The sequence below is a fragment of the Adiantum capillus-veneris genome, chromosome 24 (genome assembly GCF_014529385.1).
Source record: "Adiantum capillus-veneris isolate H3 chromosome 24, ASM1452938v2, whole genome shotgun sequence".
Lineage (NCBI taxonomy): Eukaryota > Viridiplantae > Streptophyta > Polypodiopsida > Polypodiales > Pteridaceae > Adiantum > Adiantum capillus-veneris.
The window spans coordinates 109,485,746-109,509,697 of NC_140954.1; the positions used below are offsets into that span (position 1 = coordinate 109,485,746).

The following is a 23,952-nucleotide window of genomic DNA, read 5'->3' on the forward strand; positions in this document are numbered from 1 at the left end:
GAGTTTATGCTTGCGGTTTCTCGAATCTATGAGAAGGTGATTTGTCAATTGCGCATGGGAAGAGAAATTTTAGAAATTTTTGTAAGCACTATTGGGGTTAAACAAGGATGTCCATTGTCACCAACTCTCTTTGGTCTATGCATCGATCAATTGGAACAAATGGTACTTGACTTTATGCAAGAAGAAGGCATTGAAGAGGTCATCATTTGCAATGCGGTATTCATGCTTTTGTTGTATATGGATGATGTAGTGCTTCTAGCACACACTTTAGAAGATGTACAAAAGCTTATGGTTGTCCTTGAGAACTTTTGCTTGCATAGTGGGCTGATTGTAAATGAATCCAAAACAAAGGTTATGCTTGTGAAAACCAACCATAAGGAGAAGCCATGCATTGTGTACAACAACGAGACACTTGAAGTTGTTGAGAGCTTTAAGTACCTTGGCCTTGAGGTTCCATCCAATCACAAGTGGCATGAATGTGCTATGCGTCGTTTGGAAGCGGGAAAGAGAGCATATTATGCATTTGAGAACATGTGTAATGCGGGAAACATCAAGTGTTGGGTTCTCAAGAAGTATCTTTTTGATGCATTGGTGACACCGGTTCTTCTTTATGGAGTTGAAGTGTGGGGCGGAAGCATCTCAAAGTCTACTTGGAAAGAGTTTGAGAATGTCCAAAAGCGTTTTCTTACAAACTTTCTCCAAGTTAAGACACAAACACCATATATGCTCCTACTTCTTGAGTCTAGATCTCTTCCAATTGAGGTTATGGGCATGGAAAGGGTTGTGGAGTACATGATAAAGATGCGTCAAAACCCCTCACATCGACTTCCTGCAATTGCATGGGAAGCAAGCAAAAAAGTTCAAAAGACGCATGAAAGCAAGATCTTGAGCACGGGATGGATGCAAGACATAAAGAAGTGGTTGGGGAGATGGGATGCATTACACTTGCTACATGATGCTTCAATTGAATCTAAAGTGAATGAAGCTTTTCTACAACGCCAATGTATTACAGCTTGGGAGAAATCCGGTGGGTCACGCTTCATACATTACACCACCTATATTGCCCCCGACTACAAAACCATGTTCTTCGCTGAGAGAGGAAACCGTACTCACACTTACATGCTTGAGCCTATTCCCTTGTCCGCGATACGCACTATCGCAACAATTCGGCTTAGCTCCCATGTCATTCGATGCGAGATAGGGCGTTGGGGCAATGGAAAGGAGTCAAATCGATTGTGCACATTATGCTCACTGCAAGTTCGAGAGTTTGAGTACCACACACTACTAGAGTGCTCAGATTTTGATCACATTCGAACTTGCTTTTCTCACATTTTCAGCCATGACTTAGACCTACACACTTTCCTCTCCCAGCCAAAGTGTGGGCTCTCCATTGCGACTCTCATCACTACAATTTTGGAGCATCGAGAGTCACTCATCAACCATACACATACTACATCACATGTAACTTTGGTCCCATAGGTCATATTTGACCTCCGAGGACGATAATAAAATCTATCTATCTATCTATCTCTCTCTCTCTCTCTCCATGTGTGTGTGTCTGTGTGTGGCTCAACAAGAAACACCCAATGGGCCCAATTAGGGCCCACTATATATTAAGCTACAGCACGCCGAGCTTTAGGGTTTTCCCGATGGGCCCGTATGGGAAATGCAAAAGCACGGCAGCACTCATAGGGAAAATGCATAAGCCCGACGGTGCCCGGTGAGAAAACGCAAAAGCCTGGTGGGCTTTTTGTGGGTTCCCAGATTGCTTTGAACCGGCTTGTTTGTGATGATGTTAACTGTGATTATGTAAATATGTCAACAAGACCTTGTAATCACACAATTGTTTTGATAATTACGTAGATATTAAATCCCTGGGCCGCTTCAAAGAATCCCAAAACTCACTGCAAAGCTCCATGAACAAAAGAGAATTGATCTCGAGCATACGACTAAGAGAATTAGCCACCACATTGTATTGTCCTTTACGATACTGGAGCTTTGCATCATACTCCTGAAGAATCTCAGCCCACCTAGCCTTTCAACCCTTCAAGTCAGTTGGTTGTGTAGACCATTTTATGCTTCCATGGTCCAACACAATATCAAACTGAGTTCCATACAAATGATTCCGCCATGTCTTTAAGGAAGACACTATTGCATAGAGTTCGTGTTTATAAGCAAAATAATTCTGCTACGCTGAATCAAGCTTCTTGCTTTCAAATGCAATTGGCCTCCCCTCTTGTAGAAGGACTACTCCAATAGCACGGTTAGTGGCATCCGTTTTCAAAATGAATGGCTTCAAAGCATCCACAATAGCTAGAATAGGAGCTATAGATAATGCATCCTTGAGCGTATCAAAAATTTGTAGTTGAGCGGCGCCGCACTCCACTAAAAGGTTTTCCCTTTGCCCTTCAGCTGGTCCGTCATTGGCACAACAATATGAGCATAGTTTTTAACGAACCATCAATAAAAACCTACAAATCCCAAGAAAATATATAGCTCGTCCAAATTTTTTGGAGAAGGTCACCTCCGAATGGCATCCACTTTGGATTGATCCATGTGCAACCCATTATTGGAGATAACATGCCCTAGATAGCGAATTTCCTCCTTGAGAAAATCACACTTTGATTATTTGACATATAAGTTACTTTCTCTTAGCAATTCAAACACCTACCTTAGATATTGCAAGTGCTCTTCTTCAGATGTCATCAAGAAAAACGATAACAAACTTGCCCAAGTACGGTCTCAAGACACTATCCATGAGTGTCATGATAGTAGCGGGCGCATTGGTTAACCCAAAAGGCATAACCAAAAAATCGTAATGCCCAAAACTTGTTCGGAATGCAGTTTTAGGTATATCAGAAAGATGAATACATACTTGGTGATAGCCTGACCGCAAGCCGATCTTTGTAAAAATATGAGCGTGCGTGAGCTTGTTGAACAACTCATCCACTTGTGGTAATGGATACTTGTTCTTAACAGTGACTGCATGTAACCCACAGTAGTCTATGCACGTGCGCATACTACCATCCTTTTTCTTCACCAATAGGATAGAAGAAGCCAATGGTGAATAACTTAGTTGAATAAACCCTTTGCTAAGATAGTCAAAAAGTTGATGTTCCACCTCAACAGCCTCAGAATAACTCATTCTGTAGGGTGGTTTACTGACTGGTTTACTGCCTGCAACCACGTCTATGCCATGTTGCACAAATTGTGTCGGCGATAATCCTGATGGTAAATCATTAAGAAAAACATCTTGAAATTCCATTAATAAATCTTTTGACTGACTAGCAACCTTTGTTTGTTGAGAAGAGAGAGAAGTAGCTAGCCATTGCTGGAAGAGAAGAGAGAGAAGCATGCAATGTTGAGGAATTTTTAGCAGCTTCAATATTTGAAAGAAAATGACACAATGAGTAACACAAGAAAACTTATTCTATTTCATTATCAAAAGTGAGCTTCATGTTGGAATTAGGGTTGCAGAAAAACACACACAACTTGGAGAGGACCAAGGAAGCTCAAGGCACACAATAGAGAGTATGTTACTTGGTGTGCAATGGAAAGATAGATAGCCCTAGAGTGATGGGCGTATATATCAATGCACGGGGGGAAAAACCTCCCAAAGAGGGAAAAAATGCCCCAATGGTCCTAGTGTGTTCAACACATCACTACCACATGTATATGGTAACAAATCTCCCTTGGAGTGATACGGCGAATGAGAGCTGGCATAGGAGTAAAGGGAAGTGCCATGCCCTGAGGACATGATCAGTCCACAAAGGAGAGTAAGCCCAAAGCTTTGCAGAAAGCTTCGAGATTCTCACGAGACAATGCCTTTGTGAAAAGATCTACAAGATTGTCCTGTGTTGGGACATAAGCCAAGTTGATCTCTCCTGTTGAGAGCCTCTCCTTGACATAGTGGTAATGCACCTCAATGTGCTTTGTGCGAGCATGAAAAATTGGGTTCCTCGCAACTGCCAATGCACTTTGACTATCAGTGTAGATAGTGTTGGCAGTGTCTTGTCCAACACCCAAATCAGCCATAAGGTGTCTGAGCCATACACACTCAACCGTAGCTGTGAAGACTGCCCTGTACTCAGCGTCACAACTTGAAGTGGCCACATTAGGTTGCTTATTGCTCAACCATGATATACATGAACTGCCAAGCATGAAACAAAAACTACTTGTGGACACTCGCGTGTCAAAACAACCAGCTCAATTTGAGTTCGGAAAAGCATGTAAATCTAGCGGCAATGATCCCCCTTGGGACAAAACAAGCCAAGTTTTATCCAAGATGTAAAGTGCCATTAAGATAGCGAAAAATCATCTTGACAGCCTGCCAATGCTTAGACCCTGGGCTATGCATAAATCTGTTGACCTGTGAGACTGCAAACTGAATATCTGACTTCATGTTGCATACATTAATGAGACAGTCAACAACAGTTTGGTAAAGAGTGACATCAGCAGGATCGCCAGCATCATGTAGATTTAACTTCAAACATGTTTCCATGGGGAGTGGCAATAGGTTTGCAATCCTCAAGTCCAAACTTACATAGCAATGCCTCTATGTAACTTTTCTGACACAAGGAAATACCACCATCACACTGCTTAAACTGTATGCCCAAATAATGATGCAACAACCCCAAATCTTTCATCTTGAAAGTAGCATTCAAATCAGCCTTAAATTCAGCAATATGTCTCTCATTTGGTCCAGTAATCAGCAAATCCCTCTACATAAAGAACCATAATGAGAAGTAATCACCCTCACGCTTTACATACAGTTGCTTTCTGTTGGACTGTTACGAAAGCCTTGTTTGATCAAATGAGTGTCAGCTTTCTCATACCAAGCACGAGGAGATTGCTTCAACCCATACAAAGCCTTGTTACATTTGCACACTTTGTCCTCTTGTCCTTTCTTGACAAAACCACGAGGCTGCATTACATAAACTTCCTCAAATATGTCACCATTCAAGAAAGCAGTAACAGTGTCTGATTGATGTACATCCCAACCAAAATGAGCTGCCAATGCACATAGAAAACGCACAGTAGTCATACAAAACGTGGGAGCAAAGATCTCTTCATAATTTATGCCTTTTTACTGTGCATAACCCTTTGCAACAAGTCGATCCTTATGGGGGCGATCGATCTCACCATCCGGCTTGCGTTTCAACTTGCCATGGGATCCAAACATCAGATTGTTGTGCTTGTAGCTACGCTTCAATGATGGTCCTAGACTATGCAACCACTCTCTACCAAGTACCACATTTTGCTGCTCCATATTCATAACCTGGAAATCCAAGAATATGGAATAGCCTTGAATTCCAACGGTACAGCTCTGACTTGAGTATCCCATACTTCAGCATCATAGCCTTTCATCATTGCTACCTTGTAACGGTGGGAACTTGGAGTTTGGGGCAATTTGAGTCCTTTCACTAATTCGTAGTAGTTAATGAAATTGTGAGTAGCACAATCATCTACCAAGATATGCACCTTGTTCCCTTGAAGAGATCTGTGCATACGCACTCACTCATGTGAATCAAAGGTATGTTGCCATATGGAAGCTGTGATACAACATTCATGCACCACTTTGGTGTGTGTTACCTCCACCTTAGAGAAATGTGAGGTACACTCAAGAGGCAGCAGCTGCACTGTGTGCACTGCTTTGTCCTTGCCTTGAGCACCAGATTTTTCCTTGGAACAATCCTTTTGGCCATGGCCTCTTCCCAAGCATTGAAAACATAACTTCTCTTTTTTAGCCTTCTCAAATTCCTCAGGAGAGAGAGGCCCTTGAGATCCTTTGGGTTTTTTAGCGGCTTTTGAATTGGCTACTGTAAATTTCTTCTCATCTGGATCATCATGAATGAGAGCTTTCACTACGGCCTCCTCAAGTGTTTTAGGGTCCTAAGTCTTGACGTGCTTCTTAAGTTTTGGTGTCAGACCAGAGATAAACCCACGTACTTGTTGAAAGGTGTCTAACCCTTCCAACTTGAGGATAACATCATGATAGTGTGAGATATATTCAAGCAATGATGGGTGTTGACGCATGGAACATGTTGGAAAGGGAGAAGGGGGAACAAACCCAGCACATAAAAGATCTGCCTCTCTATAGCTCAGGGAATATCCAACACCCTAACCACACAAAAATTCATACACACACACACTTTTCTATAAAAATCTACTACCCGGCTCTCCTTTGAGCATCACCGATCACACACACTCACATAAACACCTCAGCATCACAAGCCCATCAAAAACACCATCATATCTTGACATCAATTGATGCATATAACTCCCCAATCTGTAAACACACTCACACAGAGAGGCGACACACACCTCAAACCTATATACAATTTGCATGTACAATCTCACTACCTACCTCTATGCTCACACACACACAATCTCGGAGCCAACACTACCACGGGTATACGGCAAAAGACGAGACACAGATAAGATTGATGGAAAACTCGACCAAAAACCGCAAACCAACTAAGTGGCACATAAACCCAATCCAATACAATGATGGCGGACTCAATATTTGTCGGCTTCAGAACATGATGCTTCGTACAGCTTGATCCTCCTTGCACTGGCGATCTCCTTCAAAGCTTTCTCAAAGCATCTCGTTTGACGGCTTTAACTTAGAACCTGTCCTTGGCTTGTCATTCTCAGCCCTCGGATCCCGACACTCCCCAACTGACAGCCACCCTCTCACCTTCCGGACTGCAATAGCCCGCAACCTTTCTACTGCTCCAATCCCCTCCATTTCTGGCGGCCTTGGACATTTCCCTTCATGCGCTCTCAAAGTACCACATTCATCCCTTCTACTCCGTAGCCTTGCTCGCGACCAATTTTCCCTAGTCTCAGCAATGGCGCTCCTCCCTGCAGTCCTCACATCAGTTCATGCTGCCCTCTACCTGGCTCAACCAAGGGCCCTCCCCGATTGTACATGCCAATGGTTTGCTGGATGCGACCTGCTCCCTCCTTCTCTCTCTCACTGTAGCACTCGCTGCCCTTCAACAGCTTCCCAATAACCTTTGAACCTACTCCGGGTCCTCCTGTGTACCACAAGCCCTCAATCACTGGCGGTCCTCAGCCCGTGAACCTCCGCCTCCTTCTTCACAAGCCCATGGCGGCCTTCTCTCCTCAAAAAATGCAGGTCACGGCCTTGGTCTTAAAAAACTCCTTCCCATGCAATGGTACCCCCCTTGGTCACGGCCTCAACATCCAGCAGGTGGCGGACTCCCTCTTGCTCCGATTATCCAACCACTGGCTGCCTCGTACTTTTCATGTCCTGGCGACCCTGACTTGCTCACAGCCAAGCTCAGCTCGCCCTCCTCATCCTGAAGGTTGGCGCCCCTTGTGTAGCACCACCCCCCACAGCGCTCTCAACCCCCTGTGTCACGTCACCAATGTCGGCCCTCCATGCTCCCTATGGTTACCCATTGTAGTCACCCTTCTCTTCCCCGGTCCCTGAGTACCACCCGCTTTTGCATGCCATTGGTCCACCCCCCTCTATGCAACTGACTCCTCGCCCCCGCATGAAAAACACCACAGATGGCACCACCTCCTTCCTGGCAGCCATGCTCTCCATACAGATGGCACCCCTTTCCTCTCGTATGTCCTTTCCATGCTCGGCCTCCTTTCCTGTTATTAGCAGTGGCGTCACTCCTCAAGCAGCGTTTTTTTTCTCTCTAAGTTAAAGCTTTAAAAAGCTTTGGGTTTGACCCCCTTGCACACGCCAACGATGGTCGACTTGAAAACACTTGTGCACAGCTTCATTTTGCATTGCTTGCCAACAGACACTCTTCATCATGGTGAAGAAAACTTCTCCTTCCTCCACAATCAACTGTACATCACATGATGTCCGTAAAAAAACCGCCTTTTATACTGTCAATGGTCCATGGCCCGCAATCGGATCCAATTCTTTGCATAATATGTCTCGGGGAAAAAGCACCACACCGAGAGTGGTATGATTGACATGTCACCCAATTGGAGAGTTGCCAAATACCGACCTTCAAGCTCGCAAAAAGCTTCGACTCGCCCAGCTTTAGCACCCGTTCTGCATACACCATGGCACCACCACTTAGGGCTTCAATCTGCTATCTTTGACCTATTATGTGTCACATCTGACATACACATCTTTAAAGGACCTATTGAACCTTTCACTAAGAAGGTGCCCAAGCACCTTGCCGCCTGCTTGCAAACCTCTATGCATCTGCTTTTGACTTGTCTTCTTCAAGTATGAAACACGCCTTCAACAATCTCTGTGTCCTACGAACATCTCACTCCGAATCCCATATCATAAACTCTATGGCATTTGCATCCAGCACCCCTTGCCTCGTTTCCAAGCTTGTGATATAAGCATTTGATCCTGTCACCTGTGATAGCAAGAAACACTTGCCGTTTTGACTAGCGAGTGTTCCATCCCGGTGTACTTGTACACGAGCACCTTCAAATAACTGCCCAATGTCCCTATCACTTGCCTGCAAACTGCCATGCCCGGATTTCTTGCACTTCCATAGGTCGAAGATCCTCAGCTGTACCATCATTGCCCAACCCCTCGTTGAGCATTCATGCTCAACCGTAGCATGATTTAGATAATATATCATTGCATAAGAAGAAACTTATAGATACTATGTACAAGAGCTAGATAAATAGCAGTAGGTAGATAGAAAGAGACTTTCACTGGCTGTAGCACCCGCCCAGATCAAATGGAAAGCCGTGAGCCTTCCCAAGCATGATTGCCACTCCTCCTAGATCAGAAACATGGCATCGATTGTAGCCATCCACTTGGAAAACATATGACTTGAACCCTCTCTTTGCACCTGCAAACCCAAGAATAAACTTTTGGAGCAACTTGGCATGGCATATACCTTCAACCTGTATCCAGAAGCTTTTCCTGCACACAAAATGAACTTGTGTACATTGCAAAATGCCTGCATCATACACCAAAATGCCGCTTCCTGCTAGAGAGGGCTCCATAGCATGATCTGCCTCCAAAAGCCTTTTCAATCTATGCACAGCTGCTTGCACAACAACTTTAAGTAGCAAGCCCATCAAAAGCATAGCACAGACCTTGAATACCTTCTTTTTGGCTTTCGATTGCGACATAGAGAAGCATACAAATTCCTTCTGTTTATCATAGGCCTGACTGAAGTGCCCAGGCACTAGCTCTAGAAGTGCCTCTTTATCCCCACAATCGACACTGTAACATATGCGCGGTATTATCGCTCACATTACCGCACAAAAACATAGAAATTTGTAATATGAAATTTCCCGTATGCGGAAAATTCTGCGGCAACACTTGCGGTAATGGTCTAGCGGTAACATACGCGGTAAAGCCTGCGGCTATATTTCGCGCCTATTACCACGTGCTTTACTGCAAGAAATACCCACGACAGTTACCGTGTAAACTTTATCGCCAGCATTATCGCAAACGGGTTTATTATAAAAAAACAGATGACCGTTTAGATTGTCCTTTGCAGGACCATCCAAAAGGTCATCTATTTTTTTATTTATTTAAGATATTTTACAAAATTATTATTAATCACAATAAAATATCACAATTGGACAATACATTGAGCCAAAAAAAGATTGATAATTTCATTTACATAAGTGGAATTACAATTGGGGAAGATATTGAGCCAAAAAATGATAGGTATTGCATTTACATAAAGGGCAAAAAAAGCCCGCGTGTACAAAATAGAGTATGGTCATGTGGGATAGGGCAAGCGGGGCCCACGTATACAAAATAGAGGATGCTCATGGGGGAGATGGCGGCATTTCGCGTGGAACTCCTTGACTCTGCAAAACCAGAAAAAGAAACAATTAACACTTTGTTATTTAATATTTGATATAAAATCAACAATTTGATAATTTAAATAAGATTAAACTTACATGTTGCAGACTTCTGCACGCATTTTCGAACTCCTCTCGAGAGATCATTTGATTTTCAAATAACCAACACCAAGTTTGATACTCGGTATGGTTCTCTCTATATCTCTGCACATCTCTGGTCGAGCGACTAATGGTAATGTTATACTGACAAAACATAGCAACCAATTAATTAAATGAAAAACATTAGATTTTTTACAATAAAACTAATATTTTTACTTACATATTTGTCTTTCCAAGACGTTTTTCCTCCCGAACCATAATGCGTAGGAGTCTGATGGGATCTGGCCTCAACTTGATGTGTATACATCCTCGCACACGTTGCCCTTTCGTCCTCTTTCTCTTCCATAGCTGTCTCCCACTCCACATCATGGACATTTCCTTGCCGATAGCTATGCTCTGGAGACTCCATTGTCTTCTTTGCAGCTCTCCTCACACTAGATTTTTTGTTCTTAAGAAATGTTTTGACAGGCTCTTGCAACCATTGCCTTGAGAATTGTTGCCCCTCAGGGTTGGGGAAACGCATGTGCATGGTTGTCTCTATATATGTGAGGTTGTAGGGATCTTGCTAATCAAATTTGAGAAAACAATTGATATATGTGGAGTGGATTAATTGGTTGACGTGTGTGCGGAATCTCCTACCCTGCGCTATCCCGAGATCCACGATACCTCCTCTATGAACCTGGTAGTATAACCCGCGAGCATCTAGTGAAGGCATGTCATGGTCCTCATCTTCTGCTGGAGCAGGGAGCGGTGACTGTGGAGGAGAATCTGTAGTACTTCCCCCCCTGACCCCCCAAAAAAACAACTAGCTCTGCTCCCTCGTCGAGATCGACCGGCGCTAGCGCGCGAGCTGCCTGGAGTTGACTGCCAGAAGAGTGATGACGTGAATCTGGGGCAGAAGGTGGGATAGGTGATGGATAGGTAGACGCCCGTGGCATCGCACCCAACGGCGTCGGACCCTGGGGCGTTAGACCCTGTGAAGCAAAAGATGAACCTGGAGCTGTAGCTGGAAAACTTTGCAGGTACGAAGTGCCACCAGTCGGAGTAGAGACCTCTGATAATCCAAAAGCTGCTAGCTGCACCGGTGAATAGCGCTGCGTAAGGGTCTGCTGCGAACCTAACCACTCAGCCCGAAGACGCAATGCCCTCTCCACATCTGGATCGGTCACAGGCACGACAACGGACCCACTAAGAGCGTCCCGAAACCAGCTGAACCCTGATGATGACTGCTGAGGCGACGGCTGTGAATGAATGATAGGCAGAGAGAGCGTCGGGATATGACATCCCGTCCGCCATGAAATCCTCAATGCTACGAAAGCGTGGTGTGGAAGAAGAAGACATGGTCTGCATTTATTATGACAAATATTAAATTAGGGTATAAAAATTTGAATATATGATTAAAAATTTACACATTGATTTTTTTCAAACATTGGATTTTTTAACATTGGATTCTCTATAGTATTCAATGTTGAAAGAATCCAATGTGGAAAGAATCCAAGGTGTGTCTACAACCTATAAAAGAGTCTTGCAAAGCCTTGAGTGCTAATAAGATATTGGTGTGTGTACTGACTAATAAGAGATTATTGTGTTTATGATTAGTGTGACCGATTGCGCGATCACTTGGATGGCCATTGGGGCCTAATACATCACCTACGACTTAATCATGGAGGTATGTTATGTTTTTGTGTTGATGATTGTTTAATTTAACATAATTAGTGTTGGCTTGTGTAATTGGTTTGTGCACACACTAATTAGTGTGTGTTAACATACACTAATTAGTGTGTGCATTGGCATGTGTAATTGGCTCGTGCGCACACTAATTAGTGTGTGCATTGGCTTGTGTAATTGGCTTGTTCACACACTAATTAGTGTGTGCATTGTCTTGTGCACACACTAATTAGTTTGTGCATTGGCTTGTGTAATTGGACTAATTAGTGTATGCATTGGCTATTGTAATTGGCTTGTGCACACACTAATTAGTGTGTGTTAACATACACTAATTAGTGTGTGCACAATGCTTGTGCACACACTAATTAGTGTGTGCATTGGCTTGTGTAATTGGACTAATTACACACTAAATAGTGTGTGTATTGGCCAATCCAATTGGCCAATGTACATACTAATCACACACTAAATAGTGTGTGTATTGGCCAATCCAATTGACCAATGCAGACACTAATTACACACTAATTAGTGTGCACATTGGCCAATCACCAATTGACCAATGCATACACTAATTAGTGTGCACATTGTCCAATCACATTGGTCAATGCACACACTAATCACACAATAAATAATGTGTGTTAACACACACTAATTAGTGTGTGCATTGGCCAATGTCATTGACCAATGCACACACTAATCCCAAACTAATTAGTGTGTACGTTGGCCAATCCAATTGACCCATGCACACACTCATTACACACTAATTAGTGTGCGCACTGGTCAATCACCAATTGACCAATGCACACACTAATTACACACTAATGAATGTGCGCATTGGCCAATCACATTGGTCAATGCACACACTAATCACACAATAAATAGTGTGTGTTAACACACACTAATTAGTGTGTTAGCACACACTAATCCCAAACTAATTAGTGTGTACGTTGGCCAATCCAATTGACCCATGCACACACTAATTACACACTACTTAGTGTGCGCATTGGCCAATCACCAATTGACCAATGCACACACTAATTACACTCTAATGAATGTGCGCATTGGCCAATCACATTTGTCAATGCACACACTAATCACACAATAAATAGTGTGTATTAACACACACTAATTAGTGTGTTAGCACATACTAATCCCAAACTACTTAGTGTGTACGTTGGCCAATCCAATTGACAGAGGCACACACTAATTAGTGTGCGCATTGGCCAATCACATTGGTCAATGCACACACTAATCACATAGTAAATAGTGACACTAATTAGTGTGTGCATTGGCCAATCCCATTGACCAATGCACACACTAATTACACACTAATTAGTGTGTACATTGACCAATCACATTGGCCAATGCACACACTAATCACACACTAATTAGTGTGTGCATTGACCAATCACATTGGCCAATACACACACTAATCACACACTAATTAGTGTGTTAACACACACTAATTAGTGTGTGCATGGCCAATCCCAAATTTAACATATTAGGTTTTGCAAGTAATAAATTTAACAAATTTGACAAATTTAACAAGTTTAGATTTTGCAAGTAACTAATAGTTAACAAATTTAGGTTTTGGTGTGTCTTTACTTACACTAATTAGTGTGTGCATTAGAATAATGCACACACTAATTAGTGTGTGTAAAAAACACACACTAATTAGTGTGTGTAAAAAACACATGCACTAATTAGTGTGTAAAGAACACATGCACTAATTAGTGTGTGTGTGTGTGTATGTATGTGTGTGCATGCGTGTGTATGAGTGTATGCATGTGTGTATGCGTGTGTGTGTGTGTGTGTATGCGTGTGAAAAAATAAAAAAACATAACAACAAAACTTACATGGAATTGAAGAGCTTGTTGGGAGAGGGTAGGAGAGTGGAAGAGTAGAGATGGTGGAGAGTAGAAGAGTAGAGATGGAGGAAGAGCTCAAGGTTGTGAGGTTCGCGCTCTCGGCTTCTGTGGAGAGTTAGGGTTTTGAATTTCGCGGGGCACGCAAGTACCCTTATTTATAAAAAAATTTGAAAAAAAAAATTCCACAAGCATTACCGCATGCATTACCGCGTGAATTACCGAAACTATTACCGCCGCGCAATTTCGGCCCATCCACACAGATGGCCACGTTCTGACATTATTACTATTGATTTCCAAAATCTATTGGTACTATGTTTTTTATAAAATGTATATAAAATAAAAGTATTCCTAGTACTTTGAAAATGACATTTTTACCTAAAAGTTTTGGTTACCATGCATGTTAAATTTATTTATTTTTACTTTTTACTGATATTTTATTAACATTTTTTGGTAATTTGATTTTATTAGTGTATGTAATTTATTAATGTAGGTTGCTTGGGATGATTTTGGCCTATCCACTGAACCGGATAGATCACGGTGGTTGACAGAGCGATTACCATGCCCATGTGTACGGTGCAAATGCGCCATTGCTCGACTTCGACGGATATTCTTGAGCCATGTGGAAGATTATGGACTATGGGACGATCCTCGCAAGCGTGGACGGATGGAAACAAATGATCCACGAATTGTAACGACTATTGACGTCACACCTCATTGGCGTGTGGTTGGTGGAGGAGGGGAAAGGAGGGTGGAAGAGCTCATGCGCCAGGAATCCATTAGAGAGGGAGGAAGCACATCAAATCAGCCAACTGCTGCTCCCTCTACGAGTGGACACATCCCATCTCCTTACATGGATGCAGAAGACGACCATTTGCATAGAATGGTTGAGGATCTCCTTGCACGAGAGGAGGAGCATGAACCAGAGTGTGCATGCAAAGAAGCTTCCGAAAGAACGAGGAGTGAGCTACTCAATTTGACACACACCGCACTATATGATAGATGCTCTTACTCCATTTTAAGGGCATCTCTCAAAGTCCTTAACCTTCAGACGATGTTTGGATGGAGCGATGCTAGTGTCAACGCACTTTTGAGGTATGTATACATATTGTGAAGGATGCTTGCAAAATTGCATAAATTAGCTTCTAATGTACTTTCTTCTTGTGATAGGTTGCTAGGAAAGATGCTGCCAGCTGGCAATCACATGCCAGAGAATAGACGAAAAGCACGTGAAGTGGTGACTGCATTAGGGATGGATTATGATCGCATTCCTGCTTGCGTGAACGATTGTGTACTCTTTCGTAATGAGCATGCCGATTGTGATACATGTCCATCGTGCTGGGAGCCTAGGTTCAAAGAAGGAATGCAGAGCAACAGAATTCCACGTAAAGTTTTGAGGCATTTTCCACTCATCCCTCGCATCCAACACATGTTTAGATCGAAGGGTACGAGCGAGCTTTTGAGTTGGCATGCAAAAAATCGCTCCGCAGATGGTATTATGAGAGTGCCAGCTGACTCACCAGCGTGGAAGCACATAGAGGACACATGGCCAGAGTTCAGGGATGAGCCTCGTCTCTTGAGGATTGGGTTAGCTAGTGATGGAGTGAATCCATTTGGGCACCGCTTTACTTCATGGAGCACTTGGCCGGTGGTGGTTGTAAACTACAATATTCCTCCTTGGGAGGCAACAAAAAAGGGAAACATTTTACTGTCACTTCTCATTCCAGGAAAGCACAAGGTAAAAAACATGGATGTATATCTGCAGCCTCTTATTGATGAGCTTCAAGAACTATGGAGAGGCATAGATGGCATTGACATTTCACAGCCACCACGAGACCGCAAAGTCGTCATCAAGTGCATCCTCATATGGACCATGCATGGTTACCTAGGATTTGGAGAGGTATTTGGTAAGTATGCACATGTTAATTGTACTCTTTGCTTTAGGTTTATCATCTCATGAGAGACGTTTGTTTACCTCTTGGCAGGATTGGCAACATATGGACATAGTGCGTGTCCCACTTGTGGCCCTTCCCTTGTGACAGAGAGACCTCCTCTTCTTGGGAAGGTGATCTATCCCAACAACCATCGTTTCCTGCCTCCTTCACATTGTAGATATGCTCCCCCTATCAATGGAGTGCAGCCTTTCCATTGGAACATGGCTGATTGGGCAAAGCATTGGGAGGAGCATCATGGTACCTCACCGCCTCCCAATGGGTTGCCAAAGGGTATGTCAAGCTACTCAATCTTCTTGTCGCTCCCCTATTGGGCTTCGTTGAAAATTCAGCACTTATTGGACCCTATGCATGTATTCAAAAATATTGGGCAAGATATATGGGATCACATAATTGGCAAGAAGGATTTATTGGGTGCTAGGGAAGATTTAAGAGCCATGAGATGTCTCCCCCCTTCAGCCACGCCCCGCATGGGGGAGCGGGGAAAGATGATTCTCCCAAAAGCACCGTGGATACTGTCAAAGGCAGACCAAGAGCAGACAAAGCAAGTTATTGCATCCATCAGAACTCCAACGGGATATATGCGGTCACTCAAAGGTGCTTTCACAAAAACCAAAAAGGGTGGCTCCACTCAATTGTATGGATTGAAATCCCATGATTGGCATAAAATCCTTCAGGTAAGAGTAGAACAATTTTTGGTGTCTATGTGTCCTTATATATAGGTTGACATTCACTAAGATGTTTTATTGTTTGTAGTTTGTACTTCCCATAATGGGGACACTAAGGTGAAGGCTGCAATATTCAAATTGGGTGAGATTGTGAGTCAATGGGTTTTTTTCAAGTAATATATCATGTTGTGCATGCATGAACAATGGATTTTTTTTTCATCAACTATATTATTTGTGCCCTGTAGATTTGTGAGCTCCAAGGAGATAGAAGTAGAAGCCATACCAGTAGTCCATCAACTAGCAGTAGAGGCAGTGTGTGCTATTGAGGATGCATTCCCACGTACAATCCTTGTTAGCCAAATACACCTATTGCTTCACCTTGTTGAGGAGATTTCCATTTGTGGGGTGGTTCACTCTAGATGGATGTTCTTCTTGGAGAGATTCTTGAAGACTTTAAAGGATTTTGTTAGATTGAGGTCACAACCGGAGGTATGCAAAATCAATACAATATAGATAGCATTTATATGCTATGGAGTTACTAATATAAAATATGTGGTTTTAATGTTTTCAGGCGAGCATGGCAGAAGGTTGGGTGGTGCAAGAGGCATTTGTGTATGTCTCACAGTATCTCATCACAGTGGATCCATCATTGCCTCGTCTGTGGAGTGAAGAAGAGGATCCTAGGAAGAACTCAACCATTCCCAGTGGAAAAGGCTCACTCTTGGTCATGGATAGAGAGTTTCATGCCATAGTCAACAACTACTGTTTACTCAATGCCACTATCATGACCAAATGGGTCAATATGTACTTGGAAGCCCGCGCAGCTAGAGAAAGGGATAGAGATGCATGGAAGAGGTCCCATGGAGGTAGACGTGCACCTCCTTTTCCTAAAGAGCTTGCAAAATATCCTGATTTGATTCAAGTAGAGTGGATCCATAATGCCATGACCAATGCCAAAGCACAAGGAGAACAAATAAGCTCTAAAGAATGGGAGTATGCGCGAGGATGCTTGCGCAAGGTGAGTGTGTATATGTTATGTATGCATGTATGAAAATCACTTAATGAAATGCGATGTAACCTCTTATGCATTGTGATTGTAGGGTCTCATTTTCAACTCCATTTGGTCCAAAGGCCGACATTTTCGCACCCGCAGGATAGATGAGCGTCGGACCACTAATGATTGTGGCGTGATGGGAAACTTTGACACAACAACAGATGAGGTTAGATATTGTGGTACTATAGAGAGAATAATCAAAGTGGATTTCAGATCTTTTCACAAATTCCTCTTTGAGTGCCGATGGTTTGCGGGTGAGGTCAAAAGACATGAAAATGGGCTCATTATGGTGGATTCCACCCAATTCCATCAGGGAAAAACTGACAACTTGGTGTATCCTAGTAGTTGCGAGCAGGTAGTTTAGGCTATGTGCAATTAAATTAAATTAAAAATTTAATATATGTATATCAGCTTATTCTTTGTGTGTGACGTACAGGTCTTTTATGTGCCATGTATATATCAAAGAAGACTTTGGTATGTCATTCCAGTCACGCCACGGGGTAGATCTTATATCTTTGCAGAGAAGGACATTGAGCCACTAATTGATCCCATCATACCATCACCACAAGATGCAGAGGAAGATGTAGTAGAAGTTGAAGAAGCTAGGTCAGCCAAGCCTTGCAAATAGTCAATATCTTGAGGAAGAGGAAGAGGGAGAAAGAGATGATGATTCTACAGGAGGTGATGGAGAGGAGGAAGAATCTTTGAACTTGTTTATTAATTTGAATACTATGGGTCTAAATATGGATCCTAGTGCTTGTAGAGATCTTATACAAGATGAGAATTAATAAAACTCTCCATTCTTTCACTTGGTGTAGTATATGATTAATTTGCAAATGTTTCGTTATGTGCTTATGAATAGTATTTGTAATGGTTTTGTTGTGAGTTCAATGATTTATGTATATAATTTTTAGAGTGAAAGAGAGATTAAGTGAAGTGAGCAAGCATTCTGGAGAGTGTAGGAGTTGTAGTGTGTAAATACATTTTGAGTTGTATTGGATTTAAATGGTAACCCACGGGGGGAGAGGGAGGGCAAAGGGGGTCTATGGCCTTAGCGGTAATGGGCGCTGCAATATTCGCGGAAATACACGCGGTAAAATGGACTTACCACGATCTCTCATAGTGCGACTGCGACCTGCTCTTCAATCACTTGCTCGATCACCTCATCATTGGACAAGCAAGACAAAAATGGATCCCACACTTCATCACCTGCAAGGTTGGTAGTACGCTCCTCTTTGCAGCTGACCCCGATCTCACAAGTTGCACATGTACCTGTCTCCACAGCGCCGTCAATTGCTGGAGCTATCTCTCTACGGATACACACCAACTCTGGAACCCTATCGTGCACCTCGACATGCTGGTCAAGGCAAAGTTGCCCCACCCCTTGCATAGATAAAGTATCATGGCATACCTCTACTTCACCTTCACTCAAACTTGATGTAGATAGCAGATCGCTTTTGTCCACTAGTTCTTCAATGTCTTGCACTTTTGCATAGTAGGCGACGTCAAGCATGGCTTTCCAATCTTCGTCATAAGCCGCAAAATCCTCCATAGAACTGGAGCGTGAATCACTCCAAGCATCTTCATCATCACATTCATATCCGCTACTAGCAGAGCTTGTTAAAGCTTCATCATAGGGGACTTCTTTATCAAGAATTGACTTCTTGCATACCTCTTGGTCTAATCTTCGATCGATCGAGTCTTTGATACTTTCGTCTTGAAATCTCGGACAAAACAGGCTCAAACCCTCGACCATGATTGCCTATTGGAAACCTCCAAATTGTTGAGCCAGGCCTTTGCTTTGCCCTGCATCACCTGTGACAAACCTCTAAGATTTGCTTCGTTGGTCAGCATCTGTAGTGACATCATATACAACTCTAGATCGCATACCCAATCTTCTGCATCTTCCTCGCCAGTGAAAACCGGCGGACCCCAATCTTCAATCATCTTCAAGCTGTAGGACTTCACCGAGGAGCAATCAGTAGATCCTTAGTGGGGGCACCACTGATGGAAAGGGGGAAGGGGGAACAAACCCAACACACAAAAGACCTACCTCTCTATAGCTCAGGGAATAACTGGCACCCCTAACCACACATACACACACACACACACTTTTCTGTAAAACTCTACTACTCGGCTCTCCTTTGAGCATCACCGACCACACACGCTCACACATAAACACCTCAACATCACAAGCCCATAAAAAACACCATCATATCTTGACATCAATTGATGCATATAACTCCCCAATCTGTAAACGCACTCACACAGGGAGGCGACACACACCTCGACCCTATATACGATTTGCTCGTACAATCTCACTACCTCCCTCTACGCTCACACACACACACACACACACACACACACACACACACACACACACACACACAATCCCGAAGCCAACGCTACCACGGGCATACGGCAAAAGACGAGACACGGATAAGATTGATGGAAAACTCGACAAAAAACCACAAACCAACTAAATAGCACATAAACCCAATACAATACAATGATGGCGGACTCAATATTTGAGAACATGATGCTTCGTACAGCTTGATCCTCCTTGCACTGGCGATCTCCTTCAAAGCTTTCTCAAAGCATCTCGGCTGACGGATTTAACTGCAAAACCTGTCTCTCGATCGGCTTGTCATTCTTGGCCCTCGGATCCCGACAATCCCCAACTGACGGCATCCCTCTCACCTTCCTGACTGCAATAGCCCGCAACCTTTCTACTGCTCCAATCCCCTCCATTTCTGGTGGCCTTGGACATTTCCCTTCATGCGCTCTCAAAGCAAAACATTCATCCCTTCTACTACGTAGCCTTGCTCGCAACCATTTTTTCCTAGTCTGAGCAATGGCGCTCCTCCCTGCAGTGCTCACATCAGTTCATGCTGCCCTCTACCTGGCTCAACCAAGGGCCCTCCCCGATTGTACATGCCAATGGTTCGTCCCCTTGCTGGATGTGACCTACTCCCTCCTTCTCTCTCTTGTGGAAATAATTAATCCACATCATCCATCCATGTCATCACCCAGTCACCACACACGTGGTCAGATGCCAAACTGCCCGCATTCCCATGAATCACATGATCTTGTAATTGCCTCCTCACGTGTATATAACTACACCTTCTCAGATCAATACAATATACGCTTCTAGCCATCGCCTTCTTGGCTCTCTCTGCGTATCTCTCTCTCAGGCTTAACAGCCTCTCTCTCTCTCTCCCTTCTCTCTCACGCCTTCTCTGTGAGTTCCCCTTTCTCTCACATGGTATCATTGCAGCCAGAAGATCCTCCCTCCTGGCTTCTTCGCCTGACGCTGGCTCCCGGGCTCAGACCTTGCTGCCTCTATGAGCAGACCCCCCACGCAGCCCCTGCGCCTCTCCTGCTCTGGGTGAAGAACCTCTCCATGGTTCTCTTGGCGGCTCTGCAGTGCGCCCGCCGCTTTCTAATTGGTTTCAATCTTGACATTGTGAGCAAATCAGCACAAGCCCGGCCTACTCCTGCAGGCGATGCCAACCCTGGCGCTCCCCTGCTTTGCACTCTCCTTGAGGCGCCAATTCACCCTGCAGCCGCAGCCGCTTGTCTTTTCTCCTGCCCAGCTGCAGATACCGATTGTTATGGTCATGCAACCATAATCGATGGCTTCCTTAGAAACTTGGAGGACGAACACCCCGCTGCAGACGAAGGCCTTATTGCAGCCAAGGCCCATGCTATAGAGGACAAGCCTGCTGCAGAAGACTTTGCTGCCGCCGCCCTTGCAAACACTAGTGCTGATGCAACCCTTCCTGCTGTCTTAATTGCCACCTCAACAGACGATGACGATGCGACGACAACCTTGCACATGGAAGCCACCACAGCACCCAAACCTGCTGACGCCATTTCAGCTGCTGTCGTCATTGCTGCAAGCCATGCGGCCAACGTCGTTTCCATACTTGCTGCAGTGCATGATGTTGATGCCACCTCGACAATTACCAAAGGTGACGCCACCCATGCTTCCACCATTCAAGTCCTACATTCCAGCCATGTTGCTCCAGTGGCGCAACACAACAAGGCACCACTTCTTTCTGCTGTTGCCTACAAAGCTGCATTCACCTTGGACGTTGATGCTTCCACTTCCAGGCCTCTGAAGGCGCTTCTCACAGCCCAGGCCTTCAATGGCGAGCCCTTGCATGCTCACCTGCATGCCTCCTACGCTGCCATCAAAACTGATGGGGCCGATGCCACTGACGACACTGGTGCAGACCTCACAGCCGCCGAACATGCCACCAATATCCCTGCGGCATAAATGATGCAGCCAAAGCCACTACTGCAAATGATGTTGCCAAAGATGCTGTTGCAGTTCCCAGTACTGATGTTGCTTCCACACTTGCTCTCGAAAATGCTTCCCACCCTCAATTGCAACAAACCTCCCTCAATTGTAGCTCTAACTCCCTTGACGATGGCCGTAATGGTATCCGTCTCCACCCTGGTCTCAACCTTTGCCGCTTTTGTCAAAGAATCCCACACAAAACCTGCTCAACACTAAAGACCCGCTTTGGCGGCGAGCCAGCTCGCAAGCCTCCTTCGTCAAGCTCTAAGCTAAGGCCAATCCTCCAGGCCACAAATCCATTTGTCAAGTTGGATTTCCTTGACGCTTACATGATTGTAACCCTCCCTCTTGAACAACAGTTCTACCCTTTACTTGGGGCAATTATCCTCTTTCACCCCAATGCATCAAGCATGCAAATGCTCACTCAAATTTTGTGCTATCACCAACAACTTGAACCAGTTGAGCCAACCGCTCAGGCTATAGCCACCTCCCATCCTCCCATTCAATTGGCTACTCTAATCCAACCTTTGCCAAGTGAGCCTTTCATTCAAACCAATTCTCAGCTCCATGGTACATCAAACTTTCCCTAGCCAAGAGTTGTCCCTACTAACCCCTTTGATCTCGGTGGTCATGTCTACAATACCACCATCTTACACTTTCAGCTGTTGCATCAACCACACCCTGAAAGGATGCTGAAACCCTACCTTGACTCCCTTGCGGTTCATTCAGCCAATGATAATCTCATGCCTTCACTTCGCTTGGGGGGGCCAATGTGCAATGTCCAAGCTCGTGAAATCATTCATGCTATGTACCTATCAAAGTCCTTCAAAGCTCGTTCAATGAAGCAATCAGAGTTGCTGAACTTCGCCATTACGAAGTCTGACCTTGATCCAGGTTGAAGACCTTGGAAGTCACACCAAGAATAATTGCATACGCATATTGTATTTTTCCAAAGCATGTAGATCTATCTCATGATCACATCAAAGTATGCACACATACATGCCTCTGTATGGACGCTGTGTCTTACGGGGGCGTGTGGGAATAATTAATCCACATCATCCATCCATGTCATCACCCAGTCACCACACACGTGGTCAGATGCCAAACGGCCCGCATTCCCATGAATCACATGATCTTGTAACTGCCTCCTCACGTGTATATAACTGCACCTTCTCGGATCAATACAATATACGCTTCTAGCCATCGCCTTCTTGGCTCTCTCTGCGTATCTCTCTCTGAGGCTTAACAGCCTCTCTCTCTCTCTCCCTTCTCTCTCACGCCTTCTCTGTGAGTTCCCCTTTCTCTCACATCTCTTACTGTAGCACTCGCTGCCCTTCAACACCTTCCCAATAACCTTTGAACCTGCTCCCGGGCCCTCCTGTGTACCACGAGCCCCCCATCACTGGCGGTCCTCAGCCCATGAACCTCCGCCTCCTTCTTCACAAGCCCATGGAAACCTTCTCTCTTCAAAAACTGTAGCTCACGGCCTTGGTCTTCAAAAACTCCTCCCCATGCAATGGTAGCCCCCTTGGTCACGGCCTCAACATCCAGCAGGTGGCGGACTCCCTCTTGCTCCGATTATCCAACCACTGGCTGCCTCGTACTTTTCATGTCCTGGCGACCCTGACTTGCTCACAGCCAAGCTCAGCTCGCCCTCCTCATCCTGAAGGTTGGCGCCCCTTGTGTAGCACCCACCCCCCCCCCCCCCCCCCCCACAGCGCTCTCAACCCCCTGTGTCACGTCACCACTGTCGGCCCTCCATGCCCCCTATGGCTACCCATTGTAGTCACCCTTCTCTTCCCCGGTCCCTGAGTACGACCCGCTTTTGCATGCCATTGGTCCACCCCCCTCTATGCAACTGACTCCTCGCCCCCGCATGAAAAACACCACAGATGGCACCACCTCCTTCCTGGCCGCCATCAGATGGCGCCCCTTTCCTCTCGTATGTGGGGCAAATGGCCGCCCTTTCTTCCTGTTATTAGCAGTGGTGTCACTCCTCAAGCAGCGTTTTTTTTCCCCTCCAAGTTAAAGCTTTAAAAAGCTTTGGGTTTGAACCCCTTGCACACGCCAACGATGGTCGACTTGAAAACACTTGTGCACAGCTTCCTTTTACATTGCTCGCCAACAGACACTCTTCATCATGGTGCAGAAAACTTCTCCTTCCTCCACAATCAACTGTACATCACATGATGTCCGTAAAAAAACCGCCTTTTGTACTGTCAATGGTCCATGGCCGGCAATTGGATCCAGTTCTTTGCATAATAGGTCTCGCACCAAAATCACCACACCGAGAGTGGTATGATTGACATGTCACCCAATTGGAGAGTTGCCAAATACCGACCTTCAAGCTCGCAAAAAGCTTCGAAGTCGCCCAGCTTTAGCACCTGTTCTGCATACACCATGGCACCACCATTTAGGGCTTCAATCTGCTATCTTTGACCTATTATGTGTCACATCTGACATACACATCTCCAAAGGACCTGTTGAACCTTTCACTAAGAAGGTGCCCAAGCACCTTGCCGCCTGCTTGCAAACCTCTATGCATCTGCTTTTGACT

The 23,952-nt window shown here is 44.6% G+C and overlaps 1 pseudogene; it reads right to left on the reverse strand.

The window, feature by feature from the left end:
- Positions 1 to 8,621: 8,621 nt before the first annotated feature.
- Positions 8,622 to 18,688, reverse strand: LOC147426938 (uncharacterized; annotated as a pseudogene).
- Between the last annotated feature and the right edge of the window lie 5,264 nt (positions 18,689 to 23,952).